Genomic DNA, 23,697 nt, shown 5'->3' on the forward strand with positions numbered 1-23,697 from the left:
CCCAATGTGCACAAGTGCAGAGCTGCCAGGAGAAGAGAACAGCTAAGGAACAAGGGCCAACTAGAAGTAAAGGGACAGGTGGACAGTGAATGGCCCCTCCCAGAGGGAATAAAGAGGAGTGAAAGGGAGGGGAATTTGCAGGAGACAATTAGTTCAATTCATTAGAGTGAAGATCTGTTCCTGACTTCTTGCCAAGTAATTGCTGCTACAGCATGGCATTTGGAAGATATTGGACTGGCAAGTCTCCAAGCCTGATAAAGGTCTGCAGTTGTGAAATCTCATGAAAGACTGTTTGCACGGACTTTGCTGGGGATGAATTCCCTTTAACCTAAATAAAAGAGGTTTTATCGGGATGAGGAGTCTACTACATGATTTGGGAAGGCTAGGTCAGAATAGTTAGTCCACCATTTTCTCCACATGGAAGTCCAATAAACATACCATTTCTACGAGAGCCAGTTGGGTTTAGTAATTAAGGCAGCAGGCTAGAAACCAGAGGATAAGTGAGTTTTAGTTCCATTTTAGGCATGAAGTCAGCTGATTGACCTTGGGCCAAATTCCTCTCACTCAGTCCTTGGAAGAAGAAGACAAGGGAACTTGTCTTCTATTTCTGTAATCTTCCCAAGAAAATCGCAGGGACTATCCAGGCAGTTGCCAGGAGTCAATACTGTATTATATGTAGATGTACAAAAAATTATCTCCTATCTTTTAAGTAAATGCAAGTTTCTTAGCAAAAAGTAACACAATATGCTGACAAATATTCTAGTTACAAGCCTGTTTGTTTCAAGTGAACTTATTTTGTGGCAGAATCACAATTAACAAATTAATCTTGAGTAAACCTAAAGCATTTAAAAGCATATAGTAATCTATTTTTAATATTAAAAAAGTTTTAACAGCACATTTGAAATTCTGAAAATAAACATCCACGTTTTAAAGCATATTTGAAAACATACCTTCAAAAGTTAATTTGCACTTTTCTGAAGATATGTAAAACCATCTTAAGATAAGTTTTCCTTTCTCAGAGGTATTTCCATTGTCCAATGCAGTAGTAATTTATTCTTACTTTTAATTAGCCCAAGTTTGGTGGGAGTATATTTTTCAATCCAGAAATCTCTAAACATCAGAATGAGGGATAATATAATGAATTCCTTTTAGTGTTCAATTGTTTATAATGAATTCATTGTAGCGTTCAATTGTTTAGTATTTAAATGTATTTTTCTCTCAATCTAATTGACAGAAAAAATTACACTTCATCTATATATATATATATATATATATATACACACACACACACACACACACACACACACATGCACACCAATATTTTAATTGTAATTTACTATTGTATGAGTCTGAATATGGAAGAAATACAAAATCTGATAGACCCATTTTTAAAAAAACATATTGCTCTTTGTGAAATGTATAGAGCTGGTCAAAGGCAATTTTTCACGAGTAAAATGTAAAATTGAAAGTTGAATTTGTACAGAAAAAAAGAAACTTTTGGAAAACCTTGGCAAACTTCAAATGGGCAAAAATACCAGTTGTGTAATGCAGTCATTGGTGCATAGTTGTCATCATACGTTGAGTCTGTATTTTTTTAAAAAATTTTGATCCAAGTTAGCTTTCTTCCTCTGCATTCTTATAATTTAATAACTGTCAATCTACACATTACCTGCATTTATAAGTATGAGGACTTACGTCTGCTTCAAAAATGAGAATCCCTGACCAGGAAAATCCTTCATGTCAGTGAATTCCAACTATATTATTTGAAGCTGACCTTTCTAGTGACCGAACACGCTTTGCATATGCTCTCATACTCTTATTTCCCATATTGTAGCTAAGACCAACCATTCAAAACAAAGATTATGAAGCTGAATACTAATGCAGATTCTGCACTGTTCAAAGCCAAGTATTTTTCCTAAAGCTTTCTTTTGGTAAGTAAACAGGCAGCCTCTCTGAAAAGAATCCATTTGAAAATACGGATACCACAAAAGAAAGAAAGGGGAAAAAAGCATAATGATAAACAGGAGTGTCCCCCCTCCATTTTTCCTTTGTCTTTCCTCTTTTTCCCCCCTTTTTCAACCCATCAAGTTTAAAGATTCGATGGTTCGTCTCTTCTACCACCCCCCACAATTCCCGTTTATAGAAGACAACTGACAACTCCGTGGTAAATGGAAGAAAGAGCCGAGCAGAACTAAAAATCCTCTAATGCATTGACACTAACGTGCCCTCTATTGTTGAAAATGAGCAGGCAATCATAAATGTTCATCAAATGACTCCTAATGCAGTTAAAGCATTCAGCTATAATTTCTCCTTGCATTTATAATTACTGTCATAGACTGCACACCTCACTGAGCAGATTAAAGCTATAAACTATTTAGCCATAGCTTTAAGATGAGGAACTTGATTTGTCTGGCAGCAGTTATTTGTTAGAAGAGCTTGACACTTCACATAAAAATGACTCGACTTGATGAAGAACAATGTGGCTTGAACAATGCAGAGGGTTTAAATCAGTCATTTATACCACACCCTGGAAGGATGGCAAAGCAATTTGTTAAATGATCTATAGGACACCCAGATAGCTGCTTGAGTTAAGTATACCCAAATTCTTCAAAGGCAAGACTTTGAAGGAAACCGTGGTTGGTGATTTGATTCACCATGCCTGCTGCTGTTTTCCTAGCTATATATTTTTTTAAAAAAATGTACTTTCTTACCCTGAAGAATGTGGGTGAGGAGGTGGGCAGAAGGGGATGTGACAAAGGCCCCCTAACAACTTTGATGAAGGGAGGCCAAGGGAGTGTGTGTTGTAATGAAGTCAGGAGATGAAGCAAATTGAAGGGTTCAATTCTAGCAAGTTGAACAGTGGCTCAGTGGCTAAGACGCTGAGCTTGTTGATCAGAAAGGTCGGCAGTTTGGCGGTTTGAATCCCTAGCACCGCATAACGGAGTGAGCTCCCGTTACTTGTCCAAGCTTCTGCCAACCTAACAGTTCGAAAGCATGTAAAAAAAATGCAAGTAGAAAAAATAGGAACCACCTTTGGTGGGAAGGTAAACAGCATTCCGTGTGCCTTAGGTTTTAGTTATGCCGGCCACATGACCACAGAAATATCTTCAGACAGTGCCTTCGGCTTTGAAATGGAGATGAGCACCGCCCCCTAGAGTCAGAAATGACTAGCACATATGTGCAAGGTAAACCTTTACCTTTTACTAGAAAAAGGATTGTAACTAACAGCTTTTGGTGACTAGCCCACACTTCCAGAATGGCTGCCACAAGTGAAACAATAACAATATATACCCATTTCCTAGAAGACTAATTAGTGAAGTCAGTCTACGGTATATCGTCTCCTCAAGTCACCAGGTCATCTCCTGCCCACCCCTCTTTCTTTTTCTGAGCAGGTGGGCTAATTTTTGAGCAAGGCACTATCTTGTTGAACTTCTAAGACTCAGGAAAGCAAGATAAGACCAGGTGGATCACATGACCCAGGGCTGGAATGGAGCTGTTGCCAACATTCTAAGCTATCTGGAACCTGGCACTCCAACCATTGCCCTTGGAGAGATGTCGTCTTCTCTAAGATCCAGCTGGATGAAACCCATTTTGCAACTCTTTTGCTGACTCTCCCCTCACCAAACATTTGTGCTCAGAGTTATTACATTGGAGACTGAAGCAGTGGTGTGATTCAGCCAGTTCTCACCTATTTGGGAGAACCAGTGGTTAACTTTCTAAGTAGTTTGGAGAACTGGATGTTGGAAGAAATCTCATTTTGTTTTTCTTCCACTTTATAGGGTTAATCCTGTAAGGAAGGCAGGAAGGAAACATTCTGGTGTTGTTTCTAACCTAATCTTTGTTGCCCTGCTTACAGAAACTGCCTCTACGGTTAACCCTTATTACATTGTAACAGCTAAGGTGAAGTGCTCATCAATGTGAGTGACATAGAGTTGGCCATGCCCACCAAGTCACATGACCACCGAGCCACGCCTACTCAGCTGGTCATTAGGGCACAGAACCGGTTGTTAAGTTATTTGAATCCCACCACGGGACTGAAGACTTTGTTATTTGCTGATATCAAAATCAAAATATCAGAGAAGCAAGGGATATTTCTGGCTAAAATGCCCAAGTTAGATAAATCTTCATCTGATATAAATAATAGTTATATTTTGAAAGGAAAGTAAGAAAGCAAAATTAGTCTGACCACTTTTATAAGAAATAACATATTATTTGATCCTTTCATTATCAAATGATCCCTCACTGGCCTCTCTTGTTATTAAAAGGCTCCGTTCCTGGAGCCATTGTTAAGAAGTAGAATGGAATGCTTGTCCTCTTTTTATAGGGTTGGAGAATGGTGCCCCTGCTCAGGTGTTGTTGAACTACAAGTCTTGACATTGTCAGTCATTCGTCATGCTGGATTTTGGAAGCTGGATTTTGACTAGGTTATAGCAACCCCTGAAGAGCCACAAATTTATTACATTTAATAAATCAGAAAGATTTATTTTCTTCTAAGGAGTGCAAGATAGCATACATTGTTTTCCCCTTACACTCATTTTATTCTGGAATAAATCTTGAAATAGGTGAGACTAATTTGGAATGACTGTTGCAAAGACAGCTGTGGGGTATAATGTCTGTATGGAGAATCAAACCTATATTTTTCTAGTGCTGGTCTGACACTGGTATACCACATGGTCTCCCATCTGGAGATCCATCACACTAAGAATTATAAGATGTTGCCAGCATCTCTGATAGCTGACTCTTAACCATTTGGCACCCAATGCCCATTCAATCTTCTTTTTTTCTTTAATTTAGCTTAGGACAGTTTACAATACTGATTGTCCTTTGTTAATAATGGTAATTGGGACCAGAATTTGTTGCTAACCAACATGATCATAAAGCATGATGTCATGTGACAACACCACTTAGCATTGGAAATTCTGGGATTTTTGGTTGCTGTCATTAAGCAAATCCCGTAACATCATTAAGCATGATGTGAAGTGGTTGGCATTTGCAACTTCCTGCTGGTTTCTCCATTGGTTTTGCTTTTTGGAAGACAGCAGGAAAGGTAATTAATGGTGATCCCCTGGCAACGTTGTAATTGCTAGCCTACTGTCGGGTGGCTGAATTGTGATCATGTGATACAGGGATTGCTATAAGAGCCACAGTTTCAAGGGCTGGTTGTAAGTACCATTCATTCAGCCCTGTCATAAGTTCAAATGGTTACTGAATGAGTGGTTGTTAAGCCAAGACTCCCTGTAACTACCCCATCCAAATAAATTGCAATAATTCTTTTAAAAGAAGGTGAAAAATAAGTTGAAGAGTGCCAGCCATACTTAAGACGATATCAAAATTTCCATTTCCTACAAGTTTTATTCCATTGTGATACAAACGGGTTGTGGTTATTAAGTTTTGGAGTGTCCTTAGATAGGGTCTTGTAATTATTTCATTGTTGTCAGGATGCTGCTGGCTTTTTGATAGCACATTTATTCATCATTTTACATTGTCTCTGTTGCCATCACCAGATTAGGAAGTTCTTTAATAACTTCTTTTGTTATGTAATCAAAACACCGAAAGTCAGGAAAACTGTTGTGAGGATTTCAAACACAATAAAAGAGAAGACATTGACACACCAATCTCATTTTTCTCTAACAGGTAAGTTCAAGGAGTCCACGTCCCATGCAAGTCTTCCCAAAATGGTGTTTCTCTTTTGTGTAAAACGAGAACATTTTCTTTTTTTATAGAGCTGAAAAAAAAGATGAAGAAATGCAGGGTGAATGCTAGGTAGAGGGCGAGAAAATAGTAATGTTTGTTGTTACATTTTCATGCAGATTTAGATATGGTTAGGTCTGTCAAAATGGCTCCTACAAAGAAATGAACTCTAATGCTTTAAGAGAAGAGAATATATGTAGGTCAGGATTGAACTGTGGAGCCCATGGACCTGTCTGAGAAATCAGAGCAGAAAACAATACCCTAATCAAGGATCTACCAAGTAGGAAACTACATCCCCACAATGTTGGCAGGGTAAGCTGCTGTATATAAACAGGGAACACTGAAGTTGTTAGCTAATGAAACAAGCAAACACCCAAGGCCAGAGATCACCAAGGACTCCACAGAACTCTAATACTTTGGACCTTCTGGGAAAGAATTCTGCCTTGTTTGTCTTCTACCAAACCATCACTCACACAGGTCCATTAGAACACGAGATGAGCTCTAGTGAACTCCGGCAGAAATCCTCCAATACACCATCTTCATCCAACATTAGATAACCAGAAACCTTTGAGAAGCTTACAAGCAAGCCATTAAGATACCCTTCCCCGACTGTTTGTCCCCAGAATCTGATCATCAGAAATATGTTACCACTAAACATAACAGAAGTTTGCTTCTAGAAAATGAAGAAAATTTTAAAAAATGGTAATATTGTAGCTTGTAGTTTGCATGAAGAAGGTCCAGGTTTAGTCAGTACCATACTGAAACAATTAAGATTAAAAGATTCAGCAATGTTCTAACAGGGGTGTCAAACTCACAGCCCATGGGCCAGGTGTGTCACATGCTGGCCATGCCCACTCCCATTTTAGTGAAGGGTGAAAAAAATGCAATACATCATGTGTTGACACATGTCATCGTGAGTTTGACATCCCTGTTCTAACTAGATCAGTGATGGCAAACCTTTTTGGCACCAAGTGCCGAAAAGGGAGAGAGCATGAATGCATGCCTGTGTCAAGCCCACAATCCAGAAGTGGAGCTGCAAAGGGGGGGAAGCGTGCGCTTGCACATGCTGGGAAATGATCTTCTGTTTCTGGCATGCACATGCACACTGGCCACCTAGTCTTCCAGTTACTGGTTTACAAGCATGCGTGACAATCAGCTGGCTGGGGCACATGCCCATGCTGGAAAACGTTACAGCTTCCGGCACTGCCACATGCATGAAGACCAGCTGATCATTGTGCGCACATGCGCAGCAGAAACCTAGAAGAGGAACATGTGACGCTGCATGTGCCAGGTGACATGGCCCCGTGTGCCACTTCAGGCATGCGTGCCATAGGTTCGCCATCACAGAACTAGATGAATCAAGAATAGAGAGCTCTTTGGACTTCCACATATGGCAAAAACTACCATTCCTGTAGCAGTAGCCAGCGTGACCATCTCATTACATTGCTCACGATGGCTTTCCTTTCAATGCTCATCACTATATTTGTGGGTGGAGAAAATGGATGGATAATTCCTCTGAATTTCTCTAGGGCTAGGAAATTTTTCAACTTCTTAAGCCATCTTACTCCATCTTTGTGATCACAGTAATGTTTCTATAAAGAGCCCCCTAGAAGGAATTCCTCCTCATGTCTTTCTTGGGCATTTAATTAGAAGCAAATAAGATAAGGGTGGTTGCAAACATCTGGAAAGATGAACATACATATCTTGGGACTCAAAAAATCTGTTCTGTGTTAATTGCCCATCCTAGGAACATGTCTTCAATGTGCTCTTCTTAGAACTTTTTATCCTTAAGGCAAGGAATTTCCCATCAAATTCCAGAGAGATTTCTTTGCTTAGTACTAAAATAAACGCTATCAGCTTTATTGTCACCACCCACCAATGTCATAATCCTCCTCCTTTGCCACCACCTGCTAGGTCACTGCCAGTTGATGTCACATCCTCCCTTTTTATGTGGGTTGCCTTCTTTGCTCCATACTTCCACCCATTAGTACTTTGTGCTGAACCTTGAGGCTGCTGGCAAAGAACTGAGGGACAAGCAGGGGATGGGGAGTAAGGAAATGAAAGCGCCCACCTCCAGATTTTCTCAAACAGCTGGGCCATTGTAGCAAAGCAAGAGAAGGTGAAAAGGGCTGTTACTTCTGCTTCCTTCCTCCCACACTTTAATTTCCAAGAATACCTCTGCCAGCAAACCCTATCGCATGACAATCTGCAGGATGTAAAAGCTCCTTAGATAAATTAGGCAATTGACTGCTATGTTTAACTAGACACAGTTTGAATTAAGAGAAAATACACATTTTCTCCTTTCCCTTCCCCCTCAAGTACAAGATAAATGCATGTGCTTTCTGGCGTTATGCTGATAGATTATTTATAATGATTTACTGCAATGTTTTTCAGAAATTCTTCTGCTATGGTGGGACCTCTCCCTCAGTGTGTGAGTTGGAGAAGGGAAGAAGGGATATGAGATAACTTTATACAGAGTGAGAAGGGCGAGGGAAGGAGGGAGGGAGAGAGAGAGAGAAGAGAGAGAGAGAGGGAGGGAAGGGAGAGAGAAAGAGAGAGGGGGGAGAGGGAGGGAGGGAGGGAGGGAGGGAGGGAGGGAGGGAGGAGAGAGAGAGAGAGAGAGAGAGAGAGAGAGAGAGAGAGAGAGAGAGAGAGAGAGAGAGAGAGAGAGAGAGAGAGAGAGAGAGACTTAAATACAGCCTTGGTAATCATGCCAAAAGTCTATCTAGTCCCAGAGTCAGGCTCTGTTCAAATTAGTTAAAACTCTATTTGTTGCATTCTCACCAAGTGAGCTGACTAGTTTTAACCTTAGTTATTTTGTGACAGAAAAGTTAAGCTTTTTCGTTCTGCTCCTTAAACATTAAAACTATTCTAACTTTTTCGTTTAGAAGATTATCTTCCTAGATTTGTCTGGCCTTTTTAAAAATCACCTGAATTACTTAGTGCTTTATCATCCCCACCCTTGGTGGCAGCGAAATCTATAGTTTAACTATGCATTGTGTCAAGAAGGACAGTGGGTTTTTTTTCCAGAGGGTCTGCATTAGCCCTCTGTTAATTATAATGGATGACCAAGGGGGGCAAATCTCTGTCCCCTTGCATGATTTAACATACCTTGGCCATGTTGCTCTTTACTCAACTTTGCTGGAGGGGGGAAACCCCTCCAATCCCTGTAGTCTTTCCTTGTAGGAGATGCTGTTTTCCTAATCATTTGGTTTTTCTTCCTGTTTCCAGACTTTTTTGTGATGCATGAACAGAGACGAATGGATTTAATTACACTTCATTTGGCCTTTTATTGCATTGAGCTAACATTCCACCTTTCTTTCATCAGCTAATATTTAGAACAGGAAGAGCTGGCTTCCATTAGCTCAACAAAGCCAAGCACTGGTTCCAATCCTTTTTAACAAATAATAACAGCAAAACAGAACCCTGTTCTTTTGGATCCCTATCCAAAATCAAATTATCCACATGGCTAAGAATCTGGGGGTCATCTAGAAGGAGGTTGTCACATGCATATAGAAAGCATCAGGGAGCCAAGAGGGATTCGAGCTATTCTCCAAAGCTCCTGAAGGCAGGGCAAGGATGAAAAGTAATCAAGGAAAGAAGCAACCTAGAACTAAAAAGAAATTGTTTGACAGTTAGAACAATTAATCAGTGGAAAAACTTGCCTCCAGAGGTTTTGAATGCTCCAACACTGGAAGTTTTGTCTGAAATGGTATAGGATTTCCTGCCTGAGCAAGGGATTGGACTAGAGGACCTCCAAGGTCCCTTCCAACTCTGCTCTTCTATTCTGTTCTAGGGCTTTGATTAAAATGACATGACTTCTATTGTGGCCATTTTCACTGTTGCCTCCTGCAGAACTGATGTTTTAAACCAACAAAGAAACCACCTATTGAAATTGTGGGTTCTCCATCTCTAGACGTTTTCAGAAGTGGCTGGGCAACCACATCTCATGGATAGTTCAATTGGATTTCCTGCACATGGGAGAAACATATTAGAAAGAGTTGGGATGTGACTCCCCAACAGACATTATGTACATTGTTTTAAAAAAAAAACCATTAAGAAGATTGTGATCTCATGTGCCTCAGCCATACATATGATCAACAGTTCTCAACCATTTTGGTCTCTGGGCTCCTTTGTGTTCTTAAAAATGATTGAGGACTCCAAAGAGCATTGGTTCATGTGAATTATATCTGCCTATATCTACTGCATTAAAAATGAAGAGCTGAGAAATCTTAAAATATTTATTTGATTTTATGGAGCCCTAAAAAGACCTCAGGGACCTCCCAGGATCCCCAATCCCTATGAGAACGGCTCCATTCATTTCATGAGAGTTTGTTCTTTAATGGGAAATATGAATAACCACTTCTTTTTGTTCTCACCTGAAGACACAGAGCTGTTTCTTTGGGAAATGTACTTTATTATTAATGTGAATTGTACTTTTTATATGACAACCCTTGAGGCAGTAAGGATTGACAGAGATTGCCAAATGATGTATGATTGTTTCCAAGCATCTGTTCTCCCGTATCACGGAGGGAGAGGGGACAATGATAAACACCAGTAATGAGTGAAGAAATAGAAAGACAAGGAAGGTTTCCATTGGCATATTCAAGGACAGGGTCTGTACTATATTAGAGCTGCAACTTTATAAAACAATGCAACAAGAGAAGAGTGTGGGATTAACTCTGCAACTAATCTCAACATTGCTACTTCTCGGGATGTACAAGAATGTCATTATAGTCCCTATTTTTTGAAGGTTTGTTTATTTGTTAGCTTTTTTTCTAGCAGATCCACGATGAGGTAAGAGGAATAAACTAGGAATAAAATCTGATTAGCCTTCTTCTAAAAGGGACGTGAGCTTGTCAATTAGAAAGGTTGGCAGTTTGGCAGTTCGAATCCTAGCGCCACATAACAGAGTGAGCTCCTGTTACTTGTCCCAGCTTCTGCCAACTTAGCAGTTCGAAAGCATGTAAAAATGCAAGTAGAAAAATAGGGACCACCTTTGGTGGGAAGGTAACAGCGTTCCGTGCACCTTCGGCATTTAGTCATGCTAGCCACATGACCACAGAGACATCTTCGGACAGTGCTGGCTCTTCAGCTTTGAAATAGAGATGAGCACCACGCTCTAGAGTCGGGAACAATTAGCACATGTGCCCAAGGGGGACCTTAACTTTTACCTACCCTTCTTCTGCAGGAAAATCAATCAGTCAATACATTCACTTCTGAAACTAGGTGAGACAGCTGGCCACCTTTTCCCCTACAAAAACAAAAACCCCAAAACAAAACCCTGGATACTTCTTGGAATATCACGGAAGCATACTATTCCATGATACAATGTGTTTTATCACATAGAGTTTCTAAGATTGACTGGCGAAAAGCAGCCTCTTATGATCCTTGCATTGCTATCAGAATGCAGGATATTTTTGGGTTGGATAAAACAGAAGACGCCAAGAGGCCCATCTCACATATGTTAAAAACAGCAACACATTTTCCCTTAAAAGAGTTAGCCTATTTACAATCAGATGAAAAATCACAAATCAAGACATAACTTTGCGGTAGCTTAAGTGGTAAAACGAATCAAGCTTATACCAAGTTGCACATCTCTCTTGTACTTCCAGAATCTAAGACTCAATTCTCTAAACTAAACTCTTAGAAAAGAAAAGAAAATGTAAAAACATGAGCGTGAAAAGTTTGTGGATCTATATTTCATGCCTGGAATCAAGGAGAGGGGAAAAAAAAAGTCAACATGATCAATTAGCAGAGTGAAACTTTGTTTAAAAGCACAGCTTGGAAAATGAAAAAATTGTTCCATATGTTCCTTAAATTTTCCACCTCCCACGTACAAATGGGATGGGGGTGATTTGGCTCTACATATATATATTCTTTCCCTTGTGGTACTTATAAATCAAGCCGTGCATATTTGGTGGAGGATTTAACCCCAATACAGTTGACCTATGTTTTGTCTTTTTTGGATTCAAAGAGTTCCCACTGTGCTGAACTTGCATTGCTCATTTTAAGTTTAATTCATATCTTTCATTCTTTCTGTGCCTCCTGTCTTTGAATATTCCCCACTAGGTGGTCTAGGCCTCAAGTGGAAAATTTACTGGCAAGACGAGAACGTATGAGCACATTGTTTTTCCAATATGATTTAATGACATTTCTAGCCATTCCCATGGCTGTTGAAATCCTCTGTAATTATTCCCATTGGGGGTTGAGCCTCCTGTTGGTCAGGTAAAAACCTATACCAATGTCAAGTGCCAATAAATTTGAGATCTGCAAATGCAAGAACTCCATGCTTAAGTAATATGGGGTTAAACAGAGTGCAGCGATATATACATAAATCATAGAACAGATCCAAATATTTATTGGTTGAAAGAATTTTTTTTCAAAAAAATATATGAGATAATGACTTTGAAAAGTGATGTGCTTGTTTCTTAAAGCTCCAGCCCTTCGTTTACATTTACAGCACAATCAGTATTAAGGCTGTGTGAAGCTTCTATGGGCTCAGTCAGTTTGAAGGCAATTCTATTGAACCACCTACTGGCATCCTGATTTCACTTAAATGAGATTTCTCAGATCAAAGTAGCCTATCGGGATAGACTGGGTGATTTGAAAGATTCTGTAATCCAGGGGTGTTGAATTCAATTTCATTTGAGGGCCACATCAGGGTTGTGTTTGGCCTCTGGGGCCGGCTGACAAAGAGCATTTTATGTCATGAAAGCTTAGATTACAAAATACATTTACTAGATTTCAACTGCCCCAACATTCTTAGAGCTGTGGTGGCGCAGTGGTTAGAATGCAGTACTGCAGGCTACTTCTGGGGACTGCTGGCTGCCAGCAGTTTGGCAGTTTGAGTCTCATCAGCACAAGGTTGACTCATCCTTCCATCCTTCTGAGGTTGATAAAATGAGGATGCCGATGGTTGGGGCAACATGCAGATTCTTTAAACCTCTTAGAGAGGGCTGTAAAGCAGTGTGAAGCTGTATATAAGTCTAACTGCTATTGCTATTGCTCTTCTCAATTGTAGAAAACAGCCATTTGAGCATGAAATAATTAGGACCATGGTTTGCAAAATTTAATATTTGTGTCCAGACAGTGATATGAATGGACACTAGAAAAACAAGAGGCATCTCCTCCGAATTCACACTAGGGATCTCATGTGGAAACTGGCAATGCTTCAAATACTAGTTACTGACACTAAAAAAATTAGCAAGATATTCCAAAAGGTAACAAAAAAGAAGACGATGTTCAAAAACAAGGTTTTTGATCTAAGTATATTGAAAACATTATAGACATTGTTGCACATATATAATAATCTAATTAATATAATGAGCTAAGCTTGGGGCCCTAATATATAGACACAGGCTTCAAGGAATTTCTAGGGATGAAAGCTAGAGGAGGAGGAGGAGGAGGAGGAGGAGGAGGAGGAGGAGGAGGAGGAGGAGGAGGAGGAGGAGGAGGAGGAGGAGGAGGAGGAGGAGGAGGAGGAGAAGAAGACAATTTTCATACTTTATTGGTACGATTATCAAGGAAACTGCATGGCCATGTCTATGAAATCTTCAAACATCAAGCTTGGCTCAAAGAAGATTTTACATTACTACTAAATCCAGCTTCACACTATGTGTAGACATGCTACTACCAGTATAATAACAAAATAACAGGCTTGGAATGAATCTCAGAGGTCTTCTTCTCAGACCTCTGCTCAGGCAGGAAATCCTATACCATTTCAGGCAAATGACTGTCCAATTTCTTCTTAAAAACTTCCAGTGTTGGAGCATTCACAACTTCTGGAGGCAAGTTGTTTCCCTGGTTAATTGTTTTAACTATCAGCAAATTTGTCCTTAGTTCTAGGTTGCTTCTCTCCTTGAACACACATCTGAACACATCTACAGAAGACACATGAACATGCAAAGTACTGGTCAGTCTGTACAATCCTGACATATAAACCAGTGGTGGGATTCAACTTTTTTACTACCGGTTCTGTGGGTGTAGCTTGGTAGGTGTGGCATGGCTTAGCAGGGGAAGGATACTGTAAAATCCCCATTCCCTCCCCACTCCAGGGAAAGGTTACTGCAAAATCCCCATTTCCTCCTGATCAGCTGGGACTCAGGGGCCAGAGAGTAGATGGGGGTGGGGCCAGTTAGAGGTGGTATTTACCGGTTCTCCGAACTACTCAAAATTTCCGCTACCAGTTCTCCAGAACTGGTGAGAACCTGCTTAATACCACCTCTGATATAAACAAGATAACCCTTACAAAAGCAGCTTAAATCTACAAACTAAAGATGGACCAATGGTATCTGAATGCAAAATAATGGTAATGTTTGAGAAAATAGAATGTTTTCTTTCAGACACACAATATAAATATCTTGATTTTCAATTTCTCTGAATTTTGTCATGTATTTCTCAGCTCACCAAAGCTGCCAAAGTATGCTTTTAAAATGCATATTTTGTAATATATAATATATTAGGAATGACATAACAAAAATAAATAATATATATATTATTTTAATTGTTCAAGAGATGTATTTGTATACTTATGTATTTACATTTGGACTTTTTTCAATTTAATGTAAGAAAAAAAAGTTTAGATTTATGAGAAAACATGCGAAACTATTCCAGATGGGAAGCAATCCATGCACATGACAGAGAGGGAAGGGGCGGGGGAATGTTCTTCGTTCTAATTTTTGAATTTTGCGCATTGCAATATATTTCTCTCTCTTCAAGCCATCCATCAAAAAGGGAATTTAGAGCTGTGTGGCCAAAAAATTCTTCTTCTTCTTCTTCTTCTTCTTTTTTTTTTTGGCTGCTATCAATATGTCCAGAGCAAGAAACACAAACCCCGCAATGATATATATGAAATTTCCAATTCTGTGTGAGGATTCCAGTTGCAGCCAGCAATATGAAATGTGTTCGTTGGGTTTTGTTTGCGACGGAGTGCATTTAAGGGTTGCCTATCTGATGTTTCCCAACCATCTCCATCTTTGTCATTGCGAGCCCATCTTTTTTCAATCTAATGAACTCAAACCATCAGTGCAACTTAAGTTCGGCTGTCTGTTCTTGCATAGTTAATATTAAAAATGTACTAACAGCGCGGCTGCAAAATCAAATTATGCACATAAATATGCTGGCATAGCAGAGGAGGCGGCAGAAGCTGAAGTTAGCAACATTGATGCCAGTTCACATTTGCAAATCAACCGTCAATCTGTCATTAAACATGTTATCAAATGATGATAAGTGTATGCTTCTTGCTTGCATTGGTACGCTTATTCCCGATGTTGATGTGCATTAATGGGATAATATGCATTAACATAGTCTTGCTTGGGTGAACACAAAACATTTTTTATCCATCTAAGCTAGTTTCCCCCTGTGGCCCCCAACTAAGTGTTTTATGTTATCAAATTGCCAAAAAATGGGAAAACATATTACTTTTAATTAGCAAACCATGAATTATTATTAGTACTATTTCATTCATTTTCCTTTAAGCCAGGCTAACTGTAGCATATTGGCAATATGTTTAAAGAAATTTGTTGCAAATGGGGAGATGAGGGCAGGATAAAAATCACTCCACTCTCTTCCTTTTAATATCAGCAATTCTATGCTGATTATCTGCCATTTTAATGCGCTGGTCTTCCCTTCTTAGGCCTAACTTTTTGATACCTGTGATGATTTCAAATCAAGGATGTGAAAGGCAAAAGGGGAAATGATTTCAGGTTATGGAAGCCTTTTGGATCCTAACTTTATGGGTGGAGGACGAGAAAATGATTAATGTCTTCTAGGTGTTGTGAATATCAATCTCCACAACTGCTAACCAGCATGCCCACAGCAAGGAATTGTGGGGGTTGTAGTCCAAATGAAAAGCATCAAGCTGTCAACGTTTTCTTGGTGATTTAAAAAAGAAATGGTAGCATAGGACTCCTAACACCATATATTTTGATGATAAATGATTGAGAAGTAGTTCACCAAATTTCACCAAACGTATACTAAAACAAGTGTTGCTAAGTAATATTTGTGCCCTGGAAGCATGGGTGAAATGCTACCGGTTCGGAGCTGTTTGCCTGAACCAGTAGTAAAAATAATGTTACCGGTTTTTCTGATGATCGGTTGTGCCGCACGATTTATATTAGCTAGAAAGAAGGATTTTCACAGCGGATCCCCCCTCGCTCTTCACTTACCTTTGCAGGTGCGCTTAGTAACAGGCTCTGCCCACCCACCTGGATGTCATTTTGACTCTGCGTTTGCGCAGAAGGTCCTGCGCGTGCACAAAAAATTATGTGCATGCACAGAAGGTGCACACGCTCACATTGCTACCAAACTGCTAGATAAAGTAAATGGGTTTCACCCCTGCCTGAACAATTTGGGTGTGAGTGGGATTACCTTATAGATTCATGCACTAAAGTCCTGTCTCTAAGACTTTGGGTGCTGCTCCTAGAGACAAGGAACCCCCAGACTTGTGGGAAATTATTGAATAAATCATTGGGGAATAATATACCAACCAAATCTCATCTCAAGAACATGTATTTATTGATGTCTATGGAGGTTCTCAGTCATCCAGATCATGGTTGTTCCAAAGTTGCTCTCCCCCCCCCCCCAAAAAAAAAGGCAACTGGACTTTGTTTTTCCTAGAAGATGTTTTGCTTCTCACACAAGAAACTTCTTCTCAGAACTGAAGAAACTTCTTGGATGAGAAGCAAAACTCTTAAAGGAAAAAGAAATCCAGTGTCCTTAAAAAAAAGCCTTTGGGATGTATTATTGAATTACTTTTTTGTGAGATTTCAAGGCTGTACTGTTCTGTAAAATTGTGAGCGCTCTATGGTATAAAAATACTAAATAATAGAACAGTAAAAAAAAAAAACACCCCTAAATACCCAAGTGTTTAATCAAATAGAATTCAACAGAATCTTGGTACACATCCTAACTCAAGGCCTGGGTAATTAGCCAGGTTTCAAGGCTTCTTACATCTCAGGGTGGGAGCCATATAAATCTTCAGAGGGCAGGTTACCTCAGAAAGAAAACATGGTTCCTAGATACCCACATGTGACCTTGTTTAATTAAAGGGACCTGGAGATACCCACCCTGCCTGATTGTAGAGGATGGACAGAAACTATCAGTTAGGTGGTCTCTCAAACAAGTGAATTTAAGAGATCAAATCAAATTTTCCTGGTTTCATTCAAAGCTTTCTAAAGTGTACCCTTTAGTAAGCCACTTATTGAACAAGTCTGGTTCTTAGGGCAAAACGAAAGGTGGACCTATAGAGAAAGTTCTGTCACATTTGCTTATTTCCCCAAAACCGATACAATTGTTCCCAGTTGTTTTATGTTTCAAAGCAAAAATATAAAGCAAGTCAAAAGTTGGTAGGGAGAATACAATGAAAAAGGCAATCATTCTATATGTTTTTCATTTATAGCCAGTATGATATATTAGAAAATATTGAAGCTGTGAGTGGTAATTTCTCAGCCTCATTAAGGAATGAGGACCATTCACTTATTTTTTTATGAATAATTTTGCCACATTATCTGGCTCTGTCCTTTCATATTTCTATGTAATTTCTGTACGCGTGTAGAAACCCAGTTCCTTCAGCAAAGCAAAGGGAACCAATGTGGCCAATTTACTCTGCTATTTAGAAGGAAGAGCTGTGCTTCAAAAAGACGCTTTGCCCAAGTTTTTGACAAAGATAGATAGACAGACAGATGATAGATGGATGGATGGATGGATGGATGGATGGATGGATGGAGATGGATAGATAGATAGATAGATAGATAGATAGATAGATAGATAGATAGATAGATATGTAGATATAGATAGATATGTAGATATAGATAGATAGATAGATGATAGATAGATAGATAGATAGATAGATAGATAGATAGATAGATAGATAGATAGATAGATAGATAGATAGATAGATAGATGATACATAGATAGATAGAGGTAGATAGATAGTAGATGATAGATAGATAGATAGATAGATAGATAGATAGATAGATAGATAGATGATACAGATAGATAGATGATACAGATAGATAGATGATACAGATAGATAGAGGTAGATAGATGGTAGATAGATGGTAGATAGATGATAGATAGATAGATAGATAGATAGATAGATAGATAGATAGATAGATAGATAGATGGATGATAGATAGATAGATAGATAGATAGATAGATAGATAGATAGATAGATAGATGATAGATAGAGTAGGTAGGTAGGTAGGTAGGTAGGTAGGTAGGTAGGTAGGTAGGTAGGTAAAGACAGGCAGACAGATGAAATGTCATAACACTCTAGACTTATCTAATTTACAAAGGCATTACAATGTTGATGGTATTTCATAATTTTTTTTTCCTTAATGGTTTCTAAACATTGTTACCACCATGATTATTTGTTGTTTCTACATCTCTGTTCTTGCAACTGATATAACTGATTTTGTCCTTTTCCCGGTCATTCACTTACAACCCTTGGTTACCTCACTAGTAATCCCAAACTCCAAAGCATTGATGAACAAATTAGAAAATCCCAATCCCAATACAAGCCCTTAGAGGTAGCACATCCTTGTGGATACAATTCAGTATTTCTACTCTCTGCTTTTCATTTTTTTTTAAACCATCTCCAATAGTATTGTCATGTGCTAAGAAGGACATTGCTACACAGTAATAAGTGGCCATGTAGTGTTTGTCTCTATCCATCAAGCAATTATCTAGTCACTTATGTTAATCATTTCAATATTCATAATCCAATGTGCCAAAAAAGCCAATTTGCACTTGAAATGTCTTTCAAATGGGAAAAAGAATATTGGATAAGTGTATGCTAACATTTATCTATGAAGTGGCCAAGGAAGGTGTGCGAATGTACTGTCTTTTTGCAATCATTTCCCAGGAGATTGGAACCTTCCCTGATGTCCCATTTTTCCCCCCACTAAATTCCAAAGAACGATGACAAATTTTCCTATCTTTTTCTCAAACTCAAAAGTGTTAGCATCCAGAGAGGGTATATAGAATGACAGAAAGATGTGTACCTGAACACAACCATGGTAGTACTCTTTGCCAGTGGTGGGATTCAAATAAATTAACAATCGGTTCTCTGTCCTAATGATTTCTTCCAACAACCAGTTCACCAAACTGCTCAGAAAGTTAACAACCAGTTCTCCCGAAGTGGTGCGAACTGGCTGAATCTCACCACCGCTCTTTGCCCTCTGCAATGACTTAGAAACACTATTACTCTCAAACACGTTGACAAAAAGTAGAATAACAGAAGTATCTTTCAAAGGTCTTTTGTGCTGTCTTCGTTTGGTTGTTTTCTTGCACTTGTTTCATTACTTTCAAACCTGAGCTACAAATATTCTCCTTTACTCTTTTACAGGAGAAGAATTCTTTTAAGGTATTGAAAGTCAGATGTTTTACGTAATATTAGAATAGGTTTCACCCTACTCTACCACCAACATATGGCATGGAACTGCATCATTATGGGACAGGGGAATCCATCCAAAGGTGGCATTCAGCAGATTCTGACCAATTCTGGAGAACCGGTAGCGGAAATTTTGAGTAGTTCAGAGAACCGGTAAATACCACCTCTGACGGGCCCTGTCCCCATCTATTCTCTGCCTCCCGAGTCCCAGCTGAGCGGGAGGGAAAGGGGATTTTACAGTAACCTTCCCATGGAGTGGGGTGGGAATGGAGTTTTTACAGTATCCTTCCCCTGCCATGCCCACCAAGCCATACCTGCCAAGCCATGCCCACCAAGCTACGCCCACAGAACTGATAGTAAAAAAAATTTGAATCCCACCATTGAATCCATCATCCAAAGAAATGAAGGGTTCCAGAAGATGTTGGCCCAACACCCATTTGCTGGCAAAGTTATAATCTCATCTCCTGCACTGAGCATATGGCTGGACTCAGCGGTCCCTTATAACTTTATACCATGCATTTCTTTTTTTTAAATGAACAATTGGAAGATGAGCTAATGTCTCACAATTCTGCGATCCTAATCAGGGGCTCAAGGAAATGGATAAAATGGGACTTTCATATGTACAGAATGAGTTGAATAGAATGGAACGGGATATCATTTTGTAAACATGAAAGTGTCTATTAGTTATCAAAGGACGGCGAGCATTTGTTCAGCCTTCCTCAGATCCTTTACCCTTCAGCAAAACCATTGCTTAGCATTCTTTTAAACCTCAGATATCTACTTGCCCACGATATGATCATTAAGTGCTGTTACACTGATTAGCAGCAGGGAAGGGGGAAAGGGTGGGGGGAGGGAAGCTGTGGGATCTGGCATGATGAGCTTCTGCTGTTGTTCCTCTCACTCCTGCCTCTCTAAAGACTGATTCTTGCAACCATATTTCAATCTGCCTTTCATGCAGCTTTGGAGCACATTCAGAATTTGGAAATGACAAGTAATTTGTCAATATGTTTTCACCAGATATATTAAGCTTGATTTTTTTTTTAAAAAAATGACAGTCAGCGGCCCTTGTAATGGTACCATATGCTTTTTTTCCCCTTTGCTCCGCACATTTGAGCCTGCGCTGATTTAAGCCGCCAACTGATTCAAAATGCTGGCTTGTGTAGAGGTGGTCCTCTTGTATAGATCATCATCCTAGTAATTCAGCCATGAGGCCACACATGTGCAGCCACACACAACTGTTGATTTCTGCTCAAGAAATAGGGAAACAATTGACCCAGTCGCTTAAAAATAATCATGCCTCTTTTCGTGGAAATGTTTGGTCAACGTGTGATTCCATACATTATTTTACAGAATAAAAGAATGTATAATACAAGAATTATCCATGACAGAAGCTGTGCCTACATCTTCAGGCCAAGAAATGGGAGAAGAGGAATTGGAAAAGCCAGTCTATAGCAGTGTTTCTGTCAAGCACCAGTAAGATCAGGAGATCCAAACAGTTCAAATGGACATAAAGATTTGTTGTGAACTTGAGCTCTCTTCAAGAATCTGAACTACTAATGGCCAAGGGAAATTAGCGGGAGATAGGAAGGAATTCAAGGTGGCCTGGACTTAGATTTCTTACTAGTGTGAAGGGATTCATGACTGATGACGCATTTGACTCCTCCCTCAGGCTCAGCCTGGTCATCTCTTGCAGTTTCTCAACCTTGTCAACTTTGAGATGTGTGGACTTCAACTCCCAGAATTCCCCAGATAATTGAGAAACACTAGTCTAGAGTAGAATCAGAAGGGAAAAAAATGAGAGAAATACTGTCTAAGTCTAAGTCCTAGACAGGGAAATGGATGAGAATCCTAGTAGCAGATGAAAAAGCTATTTTGAATGTTCCTCTGTACAAAATTTCCTTATTATATAAAAAATGAGCACAGGCAGAGAGGAATGTTTCTGTTTTCCCCAATTTCTTGCTGTATTTCATCTTCTACATGTAAGTGCACTTTTTAAAACGTGTTTTCCTTTTTTAAATGCAGATAAATGATTTGAGAATCTGAAGTTTATTCTGTTCTTTCAGAATTTCTCAACTCATTTCCATCTCAATCTTTTGTATGTGAGTCTGACTTAAATAGGAGAAGTGCTTTTCAGCTGATAGTACCTACACAACAGTTTAGGTGGGCTGCAGGCCTTCTTGGCAATTGCAAGAACAAAGAACAAGTGTTGCTGGAGTTCTTAGTTGTTAAAAAAATACCCCTGCAGTTTAAGCGACAAAAAGAACATTCTAGAAATGCTTTTCCCTGTAAAAAAAAAAAAAGGGGGGGAGAATGAAATAGATCTAAAGGACAGAGAAATACCTGAAACAGAGTTGTACAAAGACATGCTGGCAGGTTAGAATAACAATTGTAGTGCAAGACAGAGCATTTCATTGCAAGAAAGGGATGGGAAAGCTACCTGCTACACAATACATGAACCAGCTCTTACGTACTATACCAGTTCTTAATGAATTAGAAGGCCCCCACTTGTAGGCCTTCTAGAGCAGAATGGGACAACTCACCACAACCAACTTGCAGTGGGACAACTTGCTGTGTCCAACACACCAGGGGACAATTCAATTTAAATATTTAAACTAATTTAAATATATATTAATTTTCGTCATTCACATTTCATGCAGTCCCTCTTATTGCCTTCTTTCTTGAATGGTTTTAGTCCACCATTTCTTCAATATGAATGTAATTCTTGGCCATGCCAAGTTGGCCACACCAAGTTGTCCTAGACCCGTGATGGCGAACCTATGGCACATGTGCCGGAAGTGGCACACAGAGCCATTTCTCCAAACACGTGAACCATCCCCTGTTGCTCGTCCGGGCTCTGGTGCATTGGCCAGCTGGTCTTCGCACACGCACATGTGCACCAGCCACCTGATCTTCCAGTTTCTGGCATGCATGCACAGGTGAAGACCAGCTGGCTGGTGTGCATGCATGCACCAGAAACTGGAAGATCATCTTCCCGGCACATGCATGCACACCAGGCGGCTCCTCTTCCAGAAACCAGAAGACCAGGTAGCTGGTGCACATGCGCATGCCAGAAACTGGAAGAGCAGCTGCCCGATGCACACATGCGCACTGGGCAACTGCTCTTCCAGTTTCTGACACACACGTGCATGCATGCACTCCTGTTTTGGCACTTGGTGCCGAAAAGGTTCTCCAAGACTGTCCTAGATCCTTACACACACACTATCTGCCTGACCACACCAACATTTTTTGCTCAGACCATCTTTGCCTTCTACATAGCTTCTCCATAGCAGTCACTGCTTCTTCTCATAGCTTACTCCTTACAGGAACAGCTTCACCAGCAATAGATGAAGCTGTGTACAGGATCAAGTCCTCCTCCAACTGCCTTTAGCCTCTGCTACAGCAATAATGGCTTGTCAACACCAACAAAGATGACTTGACAAGAGCTTAGTTTAGCCTCACTTTCCAACTTCTTCCAAGAATATTTCTTCTTACAACATGTCCAGATGTCCAAAATAAATAATCGTGGAAGCAAAAGGGAAAAGAAAGATAGAAGCAAGAGTTTTCTTGTTGTGCTGTATATACGGAGAACTCTGTTCTCATATTTGCTCCTTCTTAGGTTTTTTTTTCTTTTTTTTTCTTTTTCTTTAAAAAAAATAAGTTGGGGTTGTCTGGTTATTATATGTAAGAGCTGTGATGACACAGTAGTTAGAATGCAGTATTGCAAGTTAACTCTACTCTCCATCAGCAGTTTGGTTCTCACTGGATCAAGGTTGACTCAGCCTTCCATTCTTCTGAGGTCGGTAAAACGAGGACCCAGATTATTGGGGACAATATGTTGATTCTGTAAACTGCTTAGAGAGGGATTTAAAGCACTATAAAGTGGTATGTAAGTCTAAGACTCTAAGTGCTATTGCTATTATTGTCATTATCATTATCATTAAATAACAAAGCATGCTCCCATACCAAAATTGATGGTAGTAGACGAATATACTTTTGATTTAGCTCCATCATTGCACTAGTAGTAACCGTCAGACTTGGAAGCTATCTTTTTGCATTGGGCCTTCAGGCCTGCTACATTTTCTGCTGTGGGAAAATGGGAGGGAGATTATATGACATATCGGTGATAGTCTAAATAACATTCCTTTCTCAGAGAGTCAAGGTCATCTTGCCCTGCAGCTGTGATGGTGTCACAGAGAGGTATCTCCTGTTTTGGACAGTGACTGATTGGATGATGTGATGGACATGTGGGTGCTGGGTAGGGACTTGAACTTTCACTTGGGTGGGGAAAACCTGGAAGCTTTCAGATTCAGGTTTTCCCAGATGTGCCAATATGAAATCTCTAATAAAATGGAACTTTGAGGAAACTCAAGCCTAGGAGTTTTCTTTTGTTATTTGGAACCTCGACAGTAACATAAAAACAAATGCAGCTTGGCTGACAATACAGAGGAAAAGAAGCAAAAGTCTCTATTGAAACAATCCCTTTTGTAAATCAACTGGAAGTTGAAAAGCACTAAGTCAAATGTTCAGGTTTCTGGGAAGTTTTCATCACCCAAAATGAGAACAGAAAGACTATAGTTCCTGTTTAATTTAATTTGTACCAGATTACCATC

General features: G+C 39.6%; 1 protein-coding gene across 1 annotated transcript in view; it reads left to right on the plus strand.

Annotated features, from left to right (window-relative positions):
* TSHZ2 (teashirt zinc finger homeobox 2) overlaps window positions 1-23,697 on the plus strand; it is a 447,664-nt gene that overhangs the window by 301,709 nt on the left and 122,258 nt on the right. The gene's annotated exons all lie outside the window — the stretch shown is intronic.

This window comes from Natrix helvetica (assembly GCF_964273705.1).
Source record: "Natrix helvetica genome assembly, chromosome: 3".
NCBI classification, from domain to species: Eukaryota; Metazoa; Chordata; class Lepidosauria; order Squamata; family Natricidae; genus Natrix; species Natrix helvetica.